A 15,276-nucleotide genomic window follows, 5' to 3' on the forward strand; every position below is an offset into this window, starting at 1 on the left:
TATGGCTAGTCAGCATTAACACGTATGCTACTTTCGATCTTTAAAGTCATCTCTCAATCATTCTCAGTCTTTAAACACACACATAGGCAGTGCATTTTCACACTACGCGTTTAAACAATTTTTCTTTTGCACAACATTTATTCACGATATGGTAAATACTCGACACCAGTACACAATGGAACAACAATCAAGTAACGCAAACATGGATACACAGACACATTCAGAAACAGAAATTAATACAGGCACGCAAACACATCAAAATAACCCGCTACTCACACAAACAAACGCCGAAAGGAGCAATTCAGAACCAAGCCTGAGAGACCACGTCACGTCTAATGACGCGGCGGGGGCAAGCTCACTTTGCAATCAAAATTTTGCTTCTACACTGAATTCAATTTAGGAAGGCATATCCAATATTAAGCAAGATAATGACGAAAAATTCACACAGTTAATGACAGACAATGCAGCTTTCAGAAGTGAAATAAAATCAGATGAAATTAGCACACGTCTTTCCAAACAGGTCGACGATCTTACGGAAAAATTTGAAAATTTAGAGTTACGACAAAGCGACAATGCCAATCACATCCATGCATTCACAAAAACCTGTGAAACTATTAATTGCAAATTAGAATCAAACACGCACGCATGTGACGAAATTAATTTAAAGGTGAATGCAATAGAAATAAACGTAGCTGCCATTCACAAACAGATTCACACAACAATACAGAGAGAGGCTGAACCTCATTTCTCTAGCATTAATTCACAATTTAAAAAATGTACAGCACAGAAAGACCAAATATTTGAAGAATGTATACAAAACAAATTGCCACATATTGTGCACGATTCTGTAGTGGAATACATGAACAATAGACAAGTAATCGATGACGATATGCAAACAAAGACAACTCAGTGCCAAGCACAACAGAATAGTACACCCAATACACATATTAACACACACAGAAGGAAATCACGATTCGGAAATGAACACAAGTACACACACGAATTTCAGCACTCAAATACGCAATACACTGACGCGCATAGCAACAGATACCCATCACCTGAAATACAATACAATTATCATTTTGATGAAGAACCACGTACACACAGGGAAGAATTCAATGATTACATGGAAGGAAACAGACGAACACGTAACAAAGAAGAAGAAAGTCTATTCAAGTACCGTAAATTCCAACCTTTTATACCAGGAAAAAACACTGTACACCCTGTCATCTTCTTAAAAGCTTTTAGGAACGCATTCCCACTCTCGTGGAGCGACCACAAACGCATTGCACACGTTGTGAATTACATTCAAAGGGACGCTGCTGTCTGGGCTTACCATGAAAGCGACAGATGTGTAACATACGAGCACTTTGAACGCGCCCTCTTGAATAAGTTTTGGTCATCCACAGTGCAGGAACGTATCCGCAAATAAGTCACTGAACCCGAACACTTCAATCCTAAAATCGGCAATCTGCACCGATACTTCGAGAAGTACCTAAACATGATACACTTCCTTAATGAACCAGTGAAACCAAAAGATGTGATCCGATCACTGAAAGCAAGACTTCCTTTCAATATTAAAGAGAAATTACTGTACTTACCGAACGACGATCCTGAATATTTTTTGGAAAATTTAGATGCTGTTGATTTACTGTATGAAGAATAAGAACCAACACACAACTCACGCAGTAGGAATCAACATGTCTACATTGCTATATTACCAAACACGCAGCAAAATTCACAACACACAGTAAACATGCAAGACAATCACCAAAACTCACAGCTGCACACAAACAACAACTGTAACTATACACAGGGAAATAACCCGTACAAAAAACGAAGAAACGACAATTTTAATTCAAGAAGGAATAACGGAAACAACAACGGACACAAAGCCAAACAGAAACACTGGCAAAGAAACAACAACACAGATTACACAATAAATGGAACACCTACACCGCAATTTAACCAGAACAACAACCAGTATCATGTGAGAGAGTGGCAAACACAGCAACAGCCACCAAAAAGTCATATTCAGATGCCAAAAGGGAATTCTACACAAACAAGCAACACAAACCAACAAATGACATCAGCCAACCGAAAACAGACAGGCGATTAGCAAAGACACTATCCTAATGTAAATATTATTGAGGTAGCTAATGAAATTACAACTACACTTGCCAATGACCAGACAAACCAGGTTAACTAGAACCAGTCATTACTGAGCCCCAGGTCGTGACTGAGGAACATTTGGGGGGCAACTTCAATTTAGAAACTATGTTTGAATACACACCTGCTAGTGAGACTGTGAACCAAGAAAAATTAACATTTACACAACAAGAGTTTCCTGCACTCTTCTTAAGATATAATGAAAGTGGAAACTTAGCTGATGATCTGATAAATGACAACACACAATGTCACAATGTAAAGAAAAGATTTGTACTGTCTTCCACGTCAGGCATTGTAGGAGGTATACCTAATAACATAATTATTGATACAGGAGCTGCTGTCAGTGTGATTTCTCACAATTGTTATACCATGATGAAGGAATCTTCTAAGATACCAGAGTTCCCAGTTGAAAACTGTTTAATATTAACTGCATTAGGTAATAAGTCAAGTAGGGTTAATAGGTATTTGTGACTGTTAATATGGGAAATGGAATCGTACAATGGCCTTTCCTAGTTGTCCAAAACCTTGCTGCCAATTGTACGTATATTGGGCATTGATTTTCTTTGCGAGAAGGACTGCACAATAGACATCTCCAAAGGCATTTGTTATTGTAAGTATGAAGGCAGAGACATAGTTTTAAACTTCGACACTCGACGAGTAGACCATAACAAGCACTGTTCTGGCTACAAGATACAGATTATACATGAGACTGACGTAGATTTCACACAACAACCTGTATCACACAGTGAATTGGTGAATGATGTACTTACACAAATTAATTATAAGTTATCAGAATGTGATGCTATTAATGAAGAGGAGAGATCCCAGCTCAAACATATTATACTTAAAAATAAGGATTTTTCACTAGTAAGCCAGGTAGGATCAACACTTATATGTATATGATTGAAGTCAAGCCTCACCAAATCTATTACCATAAGTCATAAAATGTACCTCTAGCTCTGCGACCTGTGGTTTGGGAAGAACTAAAGAAAATGATTACATAGAATATTATAGAACCATCAACATCTCCATATTGTAGACCTTTGCATGTAGTGAAAAGACACAATGGGAGTATCAGGTTAGTATTAGATGCAAGAGCTATCAACCAAATTATCTTACCTGTTAGGACACAACCAGAGAATCTTGATGAAGAACTTCAGAAATTCTTGGATGCAAACTATTTCTCTACAATAGGTCTTAAAAATTCGTGTTGGTCGGTGCCAATAGGCAAAGAATCTAGAAAATATACAGCCTTTATGTTTGGTGGTAGAACTTATCAATTTTCTGTAGTACCATTTGGCCTAAATGTAAGCTCAAGAGTATTCATTACTGCACTAAACTCTGTACTCGGTGATGATTTACTAGAAACTGTTACACACTATGTAGATTATATACTAATTGCCTCAAAAACATGGAAGGAACACACTGATACCCTGAACACTTTACTATGCAGATTCACACAAGCTAGTATCACTGCCAATCTCTGTAAATATGGATTTGCTTGTTCTGAGATGAAATACCTAGGACACATCCTCAACACACAAGGCATTAAACCTGACCTTTCAACATTAGATGCTATCAGACATTTCCCCAATCCCACTACAAAGAAACAGTTAAAATCATGTCTCGGTCTATGCTCATTTTGCAGACGATTCATACCTAAACAGTTACTCAATAGCAGACACTTATTAAACTTATTAAAGAAGAACCAGATATGGATTTGGAACCAAGACTGTGAAAATGACTTTACCAAAATCAAAGAAGCCTTAGTAAATTCTAACATGCTGGAATATCCAGACTTCAATTTGAACTTTTGTATTGCTTGTGATGCATCAAACATTGGTCTGGGATGTTGTTTATTTCAACTTGTTAAAACAGAAACTTCAGAACATATTAAGATCATTGGTTTTGCCAGTAGGACTTTAACGGAATGTGAAAGATCTTACTCCACCACAGAATTGGCAACATTATCTATTATATGCTACAGAGAGAAACCAGAAATAATGTGGAACAATATAGAGAATTAAGGAGAAGAGCTAACAGACTGTGCAAGAGAAAGAAAAGAGAGTGGAATAAGAAGAAATTTCAAGAACTAGAAGAACTAAAGGAACAGAGTGAAATAAGAAAGTTCTATCATGCCATAGGCAAAATGAAGAATAGATTCCAACCAAAAACAATGGCCTGTTCCAGTAAAGATGGGAAAATGATAAGGGAGGAAGAACAGATAGTGGGAAGATGGGCAGAATATTTCAAAGATACACTAAGCACCAGCCTAGAAGATGAAGAGACAGCTGCACAGGAGGGAAGAGTGGAGCTGGAAGTAGACAATGAAGCTATGAGGCAAGAAAGCCAACACTACAAGAGGTCTCCCAGGCTGTGCACAAGTCAAAAAACAATCGAGCCCCTGGGGGAGACAGCATAATTGCTGAATTAATAAAAACTGGTGGTGAGGCTGTAATAAAGGAACTGCACACATTAATATCAGATATATGGGAAACAGAAACTATGCCAGATAATTGGAAAATTGGAATAATAGTCCCCATTTATAAGAAAGGGGACAGAACAGCATGTGAAAACTATAGAGGTGTAACACTCCTAAGTACAGCTTATAAGATCTTCACAAGTATATTAAACGAAAGGATACGGAAGTGTGCAGAAGGCATACTAGGGGAATATCAGTGTGGCTTTCGACTGGGCAGAGGAACAACTGATCAAATATTTATGATAAGGCAAATGATGGAAAAGTTCTATGAATATGATATAGATCTGCATTTCTTATTCATCGATTTCAAACAAGCCTTTGACAGCATAAATCGGCAAGAACTATACAGAGTACTGAAAGAAGTTGGTATATGTGCTAAATTAATAAGACTAATCAGAATGACAATGACAGAGACAAGAGCAAAAGTAAAGGTCCTTAGCAGAACAAGTGAAAGCTTTGACTTTAATAAAGGTGTGAAGCAAGGGGATAGTCTCTCCACTGTCCTATTCAACATTGTCCTGCATAGTGCAGTAAATAAAATCAACAAAAGAGGCACCATATTTATGAAAACTAGCCAGATATGTGCTTACGCTGATGACATTGCAATAGTAGGAAGAAATACCAATACACTCCTAAAAACATACCGGGCAATGGAAACAGAAGCCTTAAAAATTGGCCTCATAGTAAATGTAAACAAAACAAAATATATCGTAATGTCACAATCTGAGGCCATAAGAACCCCTAAAAATCTAAACATCAATGGGAAACACTTCAATGGAGTGTCCTCTTTTAACTACTTGGGAGCCCTAATAACAAATGATAACAGTATTGGAAAGGCTATAAGGGAAAGAATACAAGCAGGAAACAGAGATTACTTTGCAAATATGCAGCTTTTCAAAAGTAGCCTTGTTACAAGAAAAACTAAATTGCTAATATATAATTCCCTAGTCCGCCCAGTTATCACATACGGCTCAGAGGTATGGACGTTGACAGAACACGATAAAAATGCTCTAAGAAGCATTGAGCGGAAAATACTACGCAAAATCTATGGGCCAATAAGGGAGGAAGAAGGCTGGAGAATACGCTACAATGCTGAATTACAAGAGTTAATACAAGGCAGGGACATAGTAAAATTTGTTAAATCACAGCGAATACGATGGCTAGGACATTTGGAGAGAATGGCAGAGGATAGAATTCCAAAGAAAATGATGAAAGGTATGATCCATTCAGTTAGGCGAAAAGGGAGACCTAGAAGAAGATGGATCAATGAGGTAATAATGGATATCAGCAATATGGGAGTCCAGGGTTGGAAAAAGAGCAGCAAATAACCGAGAAGTGTGGCGGAAGATTGTTGAAGAAGCCAAGGCTCACCAAGGGCTGTAGAGCTACTGAAGAAGATGAAGAAGAATCTATTATATGGGCATTTAGAAAGTTTAATTATTATATGTATGGAAGACACACCATTATATACAGTGAACATCAAGTACTTACCTTCCTTTTGTCATGTAAACTCATTCATCCTAGACTTACATGATGGGCACTTGCATTACAGAATTACTCTTTTGAAATCAAGCACATCAAGGGAAAAGACAACATAATAGCATACATATTTTCAAGACTACGACAAGGATCACACCATAACAATACAGACTTTGAGAACACACACGATTACAGAATACTACTCATGCAATGTAACCAGTTTACACAATACTACAAAGATCTATGCAAGAACATGGCAACACTACAAGATTCAGATCCACACTGGTACAAAATAAAACAAATTCATAGTGCAACAACACAACAACACTTTACAAGACAGATTCATGTTACACAACAACATACTTTTCTACAAAAGACACACAAATGCTACTAACTGGTGCGTTTGCATACCACAAGATTCTGTACACAATCTCACTGCACACACTCACACAGTTTGGGGACACTATGGAACAAAGAAATGTCTAAACAAGTTACATACATATTGCTACTTTCCAAACATGAGAAGAGAAATACATGATGTTATCAGCAAATGTCTCATATGTCAAAAATCCAAGCCACAAAATCAATCCACCAAAACAGATTTGCACTCTATCTTACCCACTGGACCTAGAGAGATACTTTGTACAGATGTTAGCGGACCTCATCCAACTAGCATCAGTGGTTGTAAAGACATTCTTTATGACATATTTTCTAAGCACCTCAAACTTTTTGCCATTAAGTCACCCACAGCAAACACCATCATCAGAAGATTCACAAATGATTACATGCCACACTGTGGAAAACCTAAAGTCATTCTATCAGATAATGCCACGTATTATGCAAGATTTACCTGGAGAAAATTTCTAAAGGACAATAACATTAACAGCATCTTTATTTCAAAGTTTAATGCATCAGCCAACCCTTGTGAGAGAAGTTTTAGAGAATTAAACAGATTCATGAGAACTTATACCTCAACACAGCACACAAACTGGATACATTACCTAGCACTTTTTGAGGAAATACACAACAATTTAAATGTATACAATACACCCTATACTCCCAGTGAAATCATGTTAGACACAAAGGAAACTAATTACTGGAGCAACCCAATACCAAAATTTTCTGTCACCAAACCTTCACATGAGGAAAAGGTAAGGGAAATACTCACTGCAATTACTGAACAAGCTGACATTAGAAATAAACTATGGTGCTAATCTTAAAAGAAGGCAAAACTTTACACTTGGCTTGCAAGTTTTACTTAAGACCCACTACAAATCGTCATCACCTCTAAAACTTAATGTTAAGTGGCGTCCATTATATGAAGGTCCTTACACAATCATTGATATACCACATCCTGGAGCATATCTTCTACAAAACCCCAAAAATAAGAGAATTTTAGGTTTGTACCCTCACAAAGATTTGAAAGCTTTTAGCCCTTAGCAGAGTATGCTGATACAACAACAAGGTAAGTCACATCTGGTACTTCAAGCTGGAAGAAGAAGAAGATATAAGCTATAATCTTAAGTATCTACATTTTACAGCACCAGCAATAACAGCAGCAGCAAGAAGATAAGCCACAGGAAGAACTAACAATTTTCATGCAAAGCACATCTATTGATTATATTTATTAATACCCTGAAGACAAGCTGACAGACTAAATGACCAGAGACAATTTCTGCCCTGAACCTGATATATTAATGGGCATGATAGACATTTGATTTGCTATTCACACTCACGCCACAATCCACATGAACACAACATGCACAAAAAACACTCTACAGGAAATGACAAATTTGATTGACCAAGGCTATATACTTTATTTTATTTGTAAATGATACTTTGTGCATGTGATAATTTGGAATTGATTGTGGATGTGACGTGTCGTGTCTGATTGTAATCATGGCTTTCCAGGACAGATCATCTCCAAGATGTTTTCTAACCTACTATGAAAGTTTATGTTGCAGGAAACATCTAATGAGGAAGAACACTTATTGTGTAGTACTGATGTAAAGGAAAATATACTTAAAAGGAAAACTTTATTAAAAAAAACACTGAACCTAGAAGATAATTTTTTTCTATGTCTGACCCAAATGTATTTGTAAATATCTAGTTTAATGCAATTGAAAAATGTAAAATATGTATATGTATTACCAAACATTGCAATGTAAATGTACATCTTTCACAGAAAATTTTTTGTATCTTTGTACATATGTAACAGAAAACTGTACTCAATGTGAAGTGATATTTGTTATGTTTTGTGCTCTCTGTTGTGAACGAACATTTTGTTTTGCAACGAACAATGTTTGAGCAAGTTTTATGCAAATTTTTAAAAAAACGGTTCACTGTGCTCATGATGGGACACTATAGGTGACGTGAGTCGCAAAACCATGGCACACTTTTCGACGAGACGACATACGCCTTTCGGAAGACGAAATTGGAGGTTATTGTGTAGATGTAACATGGACTGGTCAGCATGGAACCACTGACACCATGTATTCCTACCAAGCAGAAACCACATTTTAACTACGTCTTCCAAAGCACGCTTCATTGCAGGATTGTCGATTTCCAACTTATTTCATCAAGAACTTTCGTCTCAACGTAAACTAAACATCTGTCACGTGATATTTAATTTAAAGTGCAGAGACTTTATCACAGTATAAACCTTTTCTGACAAGCGACATTCTAAAGAGAATACGTTCACATATCTCTGAATAGGCATTAAAAACATTAATTAATTTTATTTATTGAATGAACATGTGTAATAACATTTTGAAGTGAAAGAGAACAATGGACTATATACCCAACAATTTTTTACAAAGTGACTAAGCACAAGTGAATACGGACTGTGAAATGAATGTTACAGTCTATGTGTATGTGTTACTGTGAGACTTATTCCTGCAAGTATCAATAGCTACGGAACTCTGGGACCCACTTCCACGGGTTCAATTCTGCTTAGAAACAAATATTTTTAATTTTTCTTTTCACTTTCAATTAACTTGTAAATATTATTTATGTATTTATATAGATTTATGACACTTTATGATATTTTATGTATGATGAATCTGTGAAACATGATGCGTAATAACTTACGATTCATAACATGACAAATAAAGAAAATACGTCAACAAATTGCTCAGCTGCAGGTGGTGCACCTTTGCCTTCGCAATTTGGGGGGCAGTTTAAGGAACCATTTGCACTCGAGCACAGACGATATTTAATTTACTGAACTTAGATTATATGTATCGATTTTTTAAGACAAGAGAAAGCAAAATAATGGCATAAACGCCGCTCTCTTGTCTCAGCCAGTAGCCATCTACACTCTCATGTCATTCGTTGTCCTAGAAGGACGTAATATTTTGTGTGGCTCCACAGTTAGCCATATTGATACTTATTTGCAGTAAAGAGACGCAGAATTAAAAGTCGCTCTCATTTGTGAATTATCTGCAATTATTAACCTAGAATTTTACGTAAGTGTCATTTATATCGTAATGTATATGTTGAAATGAATATATGTTTTATTTAATCGTATGCTTTTCTCTGTTTTATTAGTTTCAGTCACTCCATTGTCATGATTGAAGCTGAGGTCAGATATCAGACTTTGTCTACAAAAAATATATAATGAGCCCTGGCTACGTTCCGTACATCTTCGGACGTGCGAAGCTCGATAAATTCACGGCGTAAATTTTAATCTCTCAATTACTTATCCAAACAAACAAACAAGTATTATTATTACAAAATTATTATTATTATTTTATTTTATTTTTATTTGTTAAAAACCGCAATGTCAGAATTGCCTCTCTAGTTCCTTTACCTAACCTAAATCCAAACTAATCGTTATACAACACATTCTCAATTTTCTTTTGCACTCTCTTGTATATTATTGTTGTCAGCAACTTGGATGCAAGAGCCTTCAAGCTAATTGTGCGATAATTTTCGTACTAATCAGCTCTTGTAGTCTTCGGAATTGTGTGGATGATGATATGTCGCCAGACACATACATTCTACACACCAAAATGAATAGTCGTTTTGTTGCTACTTCTCTCAATCATTTTAGAAATTCTAATGGGATGTTATCTGTCCCTTATGCCTTAGTTGATCTTAAGACCTCCAAAGCGCTATTAAATTCTGATTCTAATACTCGATCACCTATCTCTTCTAAATAGACTCCTGTTTCTTTTTTTATCACATCCGACAAATCTTCCCCCTCATAGAGTCCTCGAATCGCCTTCCATGCAAGCAGGACGGGGTTCGATTCCGAGCCAGGTTTGAGATTTCCTCCACTCGGGGACTAGGTGTTGTGTTGTTCTCATCAACATTTCATCCTCATTACCGGCACGCAAATCACCCAATGTAGCGTCGACTGAAATAAGACTTGCACTTGGCGGCCGAACTTCCCCAGTTGTGGTCTCCTAGCCAGTGATGCCATATGCTCATTTCATTTTTTGTACTCTTTCCACCTATTCTCTCTCTCCTCGGTATTTAACAATGGAATTCCCGTTACCCTCTTAATGTTACTACCCTTGCTTTCAATTTCACTGAGGGTTATTTTGACTTTCCTATATGCTGAATCAGTCCTCCCAACAATCATTTCTTTTTACATTTCTTCACATTTTTCATGCTACCATTTGGTCTTAGCTTTCCTGCACTTCCTATTTATTTCATTTCTCAGAAACTTTTATTTCTGTTTTGCTAAATTTCTCTGAACATTTTTGTACTTCCTTCTTTCATCGTTTAACTGAAGTATTTCTTCTATTACCGTGGTTTCTCCGCCTCTACCTTCTGTGTGCCTATGTTTTTCTTTCCTAATTCTGAAACTGCCCTTTATAGACACATCGATTCCGGTTCAACTGCTACTGCCTACTGAGCTATTCCTTGTTGCCTTAGAGAACCTCAAGCGTATGTAGTCATTCCTTAGTACTTCCGTATTCCACTTCTTTGCGTATTGGTTTTTCCTGACTAATCTCTTAAACTTCAGTCTACTCTTCATCACTACTATTTTGTGATCTGAGTCTGTTTCTGCTCCTGGGTACGCCTTACTATCCAGTATCTGATTTCGGAACCTCTGTCAGACCATGATGTAATCTAACTGGAGTCTTCTTGTATCATCCGGCCTGTTCCAAGTATACCTCCTCCTCTTGTGATTCTTGAACAGAGTATTCGCTATTACTAGCTGACATTTATTACCGAACCCAATTAGTCTTTCTCCTCTCTCAGTCCTTGTCACAAGTCAAAATTCTCCTGTAACTTTTTCCTTGTATTCCTTCCCCTACAACTGCATTCCAGTCCCCCACGACTATCAGATATTCATCTCCCCTTTATGTACTGCATTAGCCTTTCAGTGTTCTCATATACTTCGTCTATCTCTTCATCTTAAACTTTAACAAGCATAAATACTTTCTTCGTCAAAACCTACCGAGATAATAACCGCTACAGACAAACAGCATTCAGGCAGTTGAAATCCTCGAACAATGATTGTGAGTTCGAGCCCACTTATACGTGGGAGAATTTTCCCCGTTTAAGCCGTTACATGAAATAAAAATTTCCTCCTTAAGAAGACCGTTGATCGTTATTCCACGGAGAGCATGGTAGTCTGCAATCTGTTTGAAGCGCTTCACCGAATCCTTTTTCAACCTTCAGCATTTACAAGAAATAGCAGCTGTAGCACCATGGAGCATACAAACTCTACAGCGACCATTGTGTTAAAATTTTCAGCTCTAGGAATTACCGAGCAGTGTGCCCATCAAACAAAAACTGCTATCAAAGAAGTTCTGTTCTTTTAATTTTGTTTTCCTCAGTTCACTATAGGAACAGTCAGCTAGCAGAGACGGGCCGAGTCAGACGCAGCAAACGGAAGTAACCAGGAGCGAATTGCATAATTTCATCTGTGTGCTATAATAGTTTAGTTACTTGAGTTTCTGCATGCTAATTTAATATCTAACAGCCTCAATTTCCGCATTTGTTTTCGCTTGCGTCGGAAAGTAAACCTATTTTGACGTATTACAAGTTCCTAATCAGGAGTGAATTATTTAATTTCACCTGAGTGCTTTGGCTGATGAGTTTTTGAATCTCTGCGTACTAATCTAATTTATTAGACACAGTTCCTGCTTTTTTGTCAGGGTCTTCAGTAGAGTTTCGCAGCACATGCTCTGATAGTCCGTTTATCTCGGTAGTTTAGTTTTCCACGGTATTTAGTATGGATACAGACCGCGATTGTTGTGTGTCGATGCGAACCGAGTTGGTGACACTTCGTTCTCACCTCCAGGCTGTGATGGCTTCGGTTACACGGCTTGAAGCTGCTGTGGATGGGCACCACTGTTGTGGGCCGGCTGTGGGGATCCAGAGGTGTCCAGCATGTTCGAGTCTTCCGATCCTCACCAGTGTCCTGCCCAGCACATGTACACAGGCCAAGCGCCAGTGGCATGGTACAAAAAATATTCGGGCTTGGGTATGTTAATTGTGTGGCGCAGAATGCATTCAGTATCGCATTCATTACTTTTTGCAGATGGCCAAATAATTTTCGCTAACAGAAGACAAGACATGGGATATATGCTGGGTAAATTGCAGGTGGCATAGTCAAGATGGTAACTAGAAATTAATTTAGAAAAGACAGAATAAATGTGTACTAGTAAATAAGGAACAAATGTAGTACTCAAAGAAATATAAATCTGACCACTTACGAATAAAAGAAGGGAAAAGATCCTAACAGTGCAATTTGATTTTATGAGGAGATTCCTTCAGGTCACCCGTGAAAATAAAATCAAAACAGCACGAATATGTTAAGAAATGAAAGTGACACAATATATAACAAGCAGACTGTTAAAAGAATGCATGTTAAAAGAATGAGAAATGATGGGTGGCCCAAGAAAGCGTTAATGTGGAATCCGAGAAGAACTAAAAGGGAGTAGCTACCTTTGTCATGGGAATTTTATTGATTAAGAAATGGATGAGAAGGGGATAATAGATTTTGACTAAAGTAACTGAGACTAGTGGAAGGACAAAACGACTAACCTCTAGTGGGAAAGCTCAAAGAAGAAGGAAGTTTGCCGATGATATTTGTAATTTTGTCAGAGAAGGTAGAGGACTTGGAATGGCAGTTGAACGGAACTAATAGTGTCCTGAAAAGAGACTATGAATGAACATTAGAAAATAGTAAAAGAAAGATAATGGAATGTAGTCGAGTTAAATCAGGCGTTTCTGGCCAAATTACGTTTCGCAACACAATCAAACCATCACTTTTTCGAAACGCCATAATTGTCTCCCATTATGACATGGGAGTTTGAAATTTGGTTCAAAACTTTTCTCTGGTTGGAGCAAAAGCGGGGCGCCCTCGGACTCGGCGACACTTCAAACAGCAAAGTGTTAACAAAAGCGAAAAAAAGGACAGAGTTCAGAAGGTGAGGTGTAAGGTAGGTCAATGATGTCAGATTGACACTAAATTTCACCACAGTTCTGCCCAACGCCTCCTTGGACGTATCACACGATGGGAAGGTCGTCACGTTCCCATCATACTCACATTTCACACCTTCTTTTGAAGCTTCTGCAATGGAGGACAGCACTGCAACGCCCACGCTGTTCTCTTATGGGTAACCAAGGAAAATATCCAAGACGCCCCGTCGCTCAGAACCGAAGCGAAAGGGCCTTCGGGGGTGGCATGAAGGGAGTCAATGAAAGCACCCCTTGAGATATTGATTCCTACACATTTTGCGGTCGAAAACTACAGTTCGCAATCAGATGATGTAACACCTCGGTTCAGTTTACAGTGATAAAAGCTATAGAAAGAATAATTTAAAATTAAGAATAGAAATTTTAGAGGGGAAAATGGTGTAGAATCAGAGTTCGGTAATTGCAGATCAAAATTATAGTATATCTACATCTACATCTACATTTATACTCCGCAAGCCACCCAACGGTGTGTGGCGGAGGGCACTTTACGTGCCACTGTCATTATCTCCCTTTCCTGTTCCAGTCGCGTATGGTTCGCGGGAAGAACGACTGTCTGAAAGCCTCTGTGCGCGCTCTAATCTCTCTAATTTTACATTCGTGATCTCCTCGGGAGGTATAAGTAGGGGGAAGCAATATATTCGATACCTCATCCAGAAACGCACCCTCTCGAAACCTGGCGAGCAAGCTACACCGCGATGCAGAGCGCCTCTCTTGCAAAGTCTGCCACTTGAGTTTGTTAAACATCTCCGTAACGCTATCACGGTTACCAAATAACCCTGTGACGAAACGCGCCGCTCTTCTTTGGATCTTCTCTATCTCCTCCGTCAACCCGATCTGGTACGGATCCCACACTGATGAGCAATACTCAAGTATAGGTCGAACGAGTGTTTTGTAAGCCACCTCCTTTGTTGATGGACTACATTTTCTAAGGACTCTCCCAATGAATCTCAACCTGGTACCCGCCTTACCAACAATTAATTTTATATGATCATTCCACTTCAAATCGTTCCGCACGCATACTCCCAGATATTTTACAGAAGTAACTGCTACCAGTGTTTGTTCCGCTATCATATAATCATACAATAAAGGATCCTTCTTTCTATGTATTCGCAATACATTACATTTGTCTATGTTAAGGGTCAGTTGCCACTCCCTGCACCAAGTGCCTATCCGCTGCAGATCTTCCTGCATTTCGCTACAATTTTCTAATGCTGCAACTTCTCTGTATATTACAGCATCATCCGGGAAAAGCCGCATGGAACTACCGACACTATCTACTAGGTCATTTATATATATATATTGTGAAAAGCAATGGTCCCATAACACTCCCCTGTGGCACGCCAGAGGTTACTTTAACGTCTGTAGACGTCTCTCCATTGATAACAACATGCTGTGTTCTGTTTGCTAAAAACTCTTCAATCCAGCCACACAGCTGGTCTGATATTCCGTAGGCTCTTATTTTGTTTATCAGGCGACAGTGCGGAACTGTATCGAACGCCTTCCGGAAGTCAAGAAAAATAGCATCTACCTGGGAGCCTGTATCTAATATTTTCTGGGTCTCATGAACAAATAAAGCGAGTTGGGTCTCACACGATCGCTGTTTCCGGAATCCATGTTGATTCCTACATAGTAGATTCTGGGTTTCCAAAAACGACATGATACTCAAGCAAAAAACGTGTTCTAAAATTCTACAACAGATCGAC

The 15,276-nt window shown here is 38.2% G+C and overlaps 1 pseudogene; it reads left to right on the top strand.

Moving 5' to 3' along the window:
* The window catches only part of LOC126153553 (60S ribosomal protein L3-like), a 138,647-nt pseudogene that overhangs the window by 87,659 nt on the left and 35,712 nt on the right, over positions 1–15,276 (top strand).

Source organism: Schistocerca cancellata, chromosome 2, assembly GCF_023864275.1.
Source record: "Schistocerca cancellata isolate TAMUIC-IGC-003103 chromosome 2, iqSchCanc2.1, whole genome shotgun sequence".
NCBI lineage: Eukaryota > Metazoa > Arthropoda > Insecta > Orthoptera > Acrididae > Schistocerca > Schistocerca cancellata.